Here is a 5,959-nt window from a genome sequence, read left to right on the forward strand (position 1 = left end):
CAAGCTGCGATTCCCTGCCCCCCCACCTCCCAGTTCCTAAACTAGATGGGACGTCCCATGGTATGGAATACACTGTTGGCCAGTTTGGGTCAGGTGCCCTGGCTGGGCATGAGAAGCTGAAAAATCCTTGACTCTAGTCTAAACACTACTGAGCAACAACTGAAAACATCAGTGTTATCAACATTCTTCACGTACTGAACTCAAAACACAGCACTGTACCAGCTACTAGGAAGACAGTTAACTACATCCCAGCTGAAACCAGGACAACAGTAGCTAGTATGGGGCTATGTTTTGGATTTGTGCTGAAAACAGTGCTGATAACACAGGGACGTTGTCGTTCCTGCTGAGCAGTGCTCACACCGAGCCAAGGGCTTTTCTGCTCCTCACCCCACCCCACCAGCGAGGAGGCTGGGGGGGCACAAGGAGTTGGAGGGGACACAGCCGGCACAGCTGACCCCAACTGACCAGATGGATATCCCAGACCACAGGACGTCATGCTCGGCAATAAAACTAGGCGGAGGTTGGCCAGGGGGCTGCTGCTCGGGGACTGGCTGGGCATTGGTTAGTTGGTGGTGAGCAATTGTTTTCATTTGCATCACTTGTCTTTCTTAGGTTTGATTTCTTTCTCTGTTGTTTTGTTGTTTGTTTTTTTTTTTTAAAATTTTTTCAAATTTTCTTTTTTATTACAATTTATTATTATTATTTTATTTTATTTCAATTATTAAACTGTTTTTATCTCAATGCACAAGTTTTCTCACTTTTACCCTTCTGATTCTCGCTCCCTGTCCTGCTGGGGCAGGGATTGAGCAAGCGGCTGTGTAGTGTTTAGTTGCCAGCTGGAGTTAAATCACGACAGTCCTTTTTGGTGCCCAACATGGGTCTCGAAGGGTTTGAGATAATAACAGATTGACCAGAGCATATTAGAAGGGATAACAGTTGCAGGTCACAATACTGATTCATCTGTTCTCAATATTAGTTTATCTGATCTGTGCCATGCTGGTTTTTTTGCTGTACATGTTAAAGATTGGTGTTGGCTTTTGCAGTTTGCTGTGCTGTGTAGTGATTAGTGATGTTTTGCCTGGGAGATTTGTTATTAAAACGGTGACCTTGAGCTTAATATGGTATTTGGGCTCTGTACTGAAGCCACTATTGTACTTCAGGTACCATCTCATGGAGACAATTAACAATTATACTTCTTCCTCTGAGAGGTTTTTTTGTAGAGGAAATACAGAAATTCTGTATTGGTGGTGACAATATCACACAGATTGAGACTCCCTGGTTCCCATCCGTAAGCTGATCTGGCAACTGGAAAGTCGAGGAGTGATCAGTAAGACTCATTCACCCTTTAATAGTCCCATATGGCCAGTGCAAAAATCTAAGGGAGTGGAAGCTAACGGTGGACTATCGAGGCCTGAAGGAAGTCACACCTCCGCTGAGTGCTGCCGTACCAGACATGCTAAAAATCCAGTATGAACTGGAGTCAAAGGCAGCTGAGTGGTATGCAACAATTGATATCGCCAACATGTTTTTCTCGATCCCTTTGGCAGCAGAGTGCAGGCACAGTTTACTTTCACGTGCAGGGGTATCCAGTACACCTGGAATCGACTGCCCCAGGGGTGGAAACACAGCCCCACTATTTGCCATGGATTGATACAGACTGCACTGGAACAAGGTGAAGTTCCTGAACACCTGCAGTATATTGATGACATCATTGTGTGGGGCAACACAGCAGAGGAAGTGTTTGGGAAGGGGAGAAGAATAATCCAGATTCTTTTGAAAGCTGGTTTTGCTATAAAACAAAGTAAGGTCAAAGGACCTGCACAGGAAATCCAGTTTTTAGAAATAAAATGGCAAGATGGGTGTTGTCATATCCCAGTGGATGTGATCAATGAAATAACAGCTATGTCTCCACCAACTAACAAAAAAGAAACACAAACTTTCTTGGGTGTCGTGCATTTTTGGCAAATGGGTATTCCAGGTTATAGTCTGAACTTAAGCCCTCTCTATTGAGTGACCTGGAAGAAGAGCGACTTTGAATGGGGCCCTGAGCAACGACAAGCCTGTGAACAAATTAAATGGGAGATAGTTTGTGCAGTAGCACTTGGGCCAATCCGGACAGGACAAGATGTGAAAAACGTGCTTTAAACCTCAGCCAGGGATACTGGCCCCACCTGGAGCCTCTGGCAGAAAGCGCCTGGAGAGACTCGAGGTTGACCTCGAGGCTTTTGGAGCTTGGAATATAGAGGATTGGAAGCCTGTTACACTCCATCTGAAAAAAGAAATATTAGCAGCATATGAAGGAATTTGAGCCATTTCAGAAGTAGTTGGTACTGAAGCACAGCTCCTTTCGGCACCTCAATTGCCAGTGCTGGGCTGAATGTTCACAGGGAGGGTCCCCTCTACGCATCATGCAACTGATGCTACATGGAGTAAGTGGGTCGCACTGATAACGCAATGGGGTCAAACGGGAAACCCTGACCGCCTGGGAATCCTGGAAGTGATCAAGGACTGGCCAGAGGGCCAAAACTTTGGGGTGTTGCCAGAGGGGATGACCTGTGCTGAAGAGGCCCCAGTGTATAATAAATTGCCAGAAAATGAAAAGCAATATGCCCTGTTTGCAGATGGATCCTGTTGTATTATGGGAAAACATCGAAGGTGGAAAGCCGCTGTGTGGAGTCCTACACGACAAGTCACAGAAACTGCTGAAGGAGAAGGTGAATTGAGTCAGTTTGCAGAAGTGAAAGCCATCCAGCTGGCTTTAGATATTGTGGAATGAGAAAAATGGCCGGTGCTCTATCTCTATGCTGACTCATGGATGGTGGAAAATGCCCTGTGGGGGTGGCTCCAGCAATGGAATTAGCGCAACTGGTAGCGCAGAGGTAAACCCATCTGGGCTGCTGAATTATGGCAAGATATTGCTGCTCGGGTAGAGAACCTGATTGTAAAAGTATGTCATGTAGATGCTCACATACCCAAGAGCTGGGCCACTGAAGAACATCAAAACAATGAGCAGGTAGACCAGGCTGCTAGAATTCAAGTGGCTCAGATAGATCTGGACTGGGAACGTAAGAGTGAGCTATTTATAGCTCGATGGGCCCATGACACATCAGGATATTTAGGAAGGGATGCAACATACAAACGGGCTCGTGATTGAGGGTTGGACTTGACTATTGATGCCATCGCACAGGTTATCCATGAAGGTAGAATGTGTGCCATAGTTGAACAAGGTAAGCAGTTGAAGCCTTTTTGGTATAGAGGGTGATGGCTGAAATATCAATATGGGGAAGCCCGGCAGATTGATTATATCACACTACCATGAACCTCCCCCGGCAAGCACCATGTGCTTACGATGGTGGAATTGATTACTGGATGATTGGAAACATACTGTGTGACCCATGCCATGCCTGGAATACTATCCTGGGCCTTGAAAAGCAAGTTTTATGGCAACACGGCACCCCTGCAAGAATTGAATCAGACAATGACACTCGTTTCCGAAACAACCTCATGAACACCTGGACCAAGGAGCATGGCACTGAGTGGGTGTATCACATCCCCTGTCATGCACCAGCCTCTGGGACGATTGAACAATACAATGGACTGTTAAAAACTACATTGAAAGCAATGGGTGCTGGGACATTCAAGCATTAGGATACACATTTAGCAGCAACCACTTGGCTAGTTAACACTAGAGGATCTGCCAGTTGACCTGGCCCTGCCCAGTCAAAACCTCTGTGCACTGTAGAAGGAGGTAAGATCCTTATGGTACATATGAAGAACTGGTTGGGAAAAACAGTCTGGGTTATTACTTCCTCAGGAAAGGGTAAAGCTATTCGTGGGATTGTTTTTGCTCAAGGACCTGGGTGCACTTGGTGGGTAATGCAGAAGGATGGGGGAGTCCAATGTATACCTCAAGGTGATTTAATCCTGGGTGAAAATAATACATGTTTTCAGTTGTATGATGGCAGTATTACATGATGCTATAGGTCACCACTGCTGTGACTGCCATACGTCAAAGGTACTACAGCAGAAACCTCTCACTGTTGCCAAACTAAAAGCAAGAGGAGGAATTCATTGCAGTGTTAAAACTTAAGGCCTAGTCCAACGGGACCAGGGGCTGGGAATGCAATGGATATACCTTTAAATTGTTGTAACCCATTATTTGAGTTGTATGTTACAGGAATTACTATAGCAGGAACCACCTGAACCAATGGAGGACAAGCCTTACAAGAAGCAGTGCAAGTGCAGCAGTGACCCGACCTGAGCTGGCTTTGGTGCCCGATAACTCCGCGCAACACACCACCTCTCCTGTCCGGAGTGAGCACCGTAACAGGTGGAGCCCAAAGCCATGGACTAAATGAACTCAGTGGACATTTTGTGGACATTTTATAGGGGTGGTCCACAGACTAAGGGAATGATATCTGTGTATTATATCAAAGGATGGGAAGGGGGGGGGGTTGGTTAATGAGGATGTATTAGATAATGTGGGACCTGAGCATGAGGTAAACAGTATGGAATAAAGGGTGGAGAATGCGCCAGTTTTGACTGGGGTAGAGTTAATATTCTTCATAGTATCTGGTAAGGGGCTATGTTTTGGATTTGTGCTGAAAACAGTGTTGATAACACAGGGACGCTGTCGTTCCTGCTGAGCAGTGCTCACACCGAGCCAAGGGCTTTTCTGCTCCTCACCCCACCCCACCAGCGAGGAGGCTGGGGGGGCACAAGGAGTTGGAGGGGACACAGCCGGCACAGCTGACCCCAACTGACCAGATGGATATCCCAGACCACAGGACGTCATGCTCGGCAATAAAACTAGGCGGAGGTTGGCCAGGGGGCTGCTGCTCGGGGACTGGCTGGGCATCGGTCAGTTGGTGGTGAGCAATTGTTTTCATTTGCATCACTTGTCTTGGGTTTTATTTCTCTCTCTCTGTTATTTTTATTTTTTAAAAATTATTTTCCTTTTCATTACAATTTATTATTATTATTATTTTATTTTATTTCAATTATTAAACTCTTTTTATCTCAACCCATGAGTTTTCTCACTTTTATCCTTCCAATTCTCTCCTCCCATCTCACTGACCGGGCGTGACTGAGCAGCTGTGTGGTGTTTAGTTGCTCTCTGGGGTTAAACCATGACACTTTGCCATAGGTCTAATGCTGCGGGAAATCAGGAATAAGCCCCATCAGTGGCTTTAACTGCCTACGCTAACCTGCAGCTGCCAGGCAACCTGCAGAAAATTTCACTCCAGCATCTGTAGCTCCTATCCCAAGAGACACTGCACTCCTCCAGCTTTCTTACCTAGCTCTGAACTGATGTTAATCCATGCTAGACCCTCTTGTGCTGGTAATACCCAGGAGGACTTTTATTAATGACTGAGAATGGCATTTATTCCTGCAAGGGAGGATGAACAATGGCTACATAGAGGTGTCTTTCATGCTTTCAAGCCAAAACCCAAGGCAGCTTCCTGCCATGGGGTTGCAGAATGTGAGGTGTGCCTGTACCACTAATAACTTAAAGGGAGAAAGCCCTGCACAGCGCACTGCTCTGAAGAAAAGTGCTTTTCCCACTGAAAATTACTGTTTCTCGGGAAACAAAGACAGTAGGAGAGTGTGGTTTGTGAAGGTCACCTGAAGCTCCCAATAACAGCATTCTTGAGAGTAGGAACTAAGAAACAAATGGGTGTCAGCAGCCCCTCTCAATTTGAAGAGCTTCACTATATCAGTACTACCCAGGGGACTCCCCCTAATTTTCGAGTATTGCTCAGCTACTTAAGCATGACACTGACATTGCTGGCATAAGCCTAAAAGACAAGAAGTCTGTCCGTGGTTTTCTGAGGCTTGCAAATGAAGTTGCGCTGTCCCAGTTCTGAGACACATTATAGTACTTTGGCATACCTTCTACTATCTAGATACTCTTGCTCCATCTAGTGAGTAAATTTATTGCTTATCCTGGCTTAGTTTT

At 45.8% G+C, this 5,959-nt stretch overlaps 1 long non-coding RNA gene across 1 annotated transcript; it reads left to right on the forward strand.

The window, feature by feature from the left end:
- Positions 1–285: 285 nt before the first annotated feature.
- On the forward strand, positions 286–5,023 carry LOC138690086 (uncharacterized). The gene is made up of 2 exons (XR_011328889.1): positions 286–3,748; positions 4,178–5,023. It is a non-coding gene; the product is annotated as an uncharacterized lncRNA (long non-coding RNA).
- Positions 5,024–5,959: the final 936 nt, after the last annotated feature.

This window comes from Haliaeetus albicilla, chromosome 19 (genome assembly GCF_947461875.1).
Source record: "Haliaeetus albicilla chromosome 19, bHalAlb1.1, whole genome shotgun sequence".
NCBI classification, from domain to species: domain Eukaryota; kingdom Metazoa; phylum Chordata; class Aves; order Accipitriformes; family Accipitridae; genus Haliaeetus; species Haliaeetus albicilla.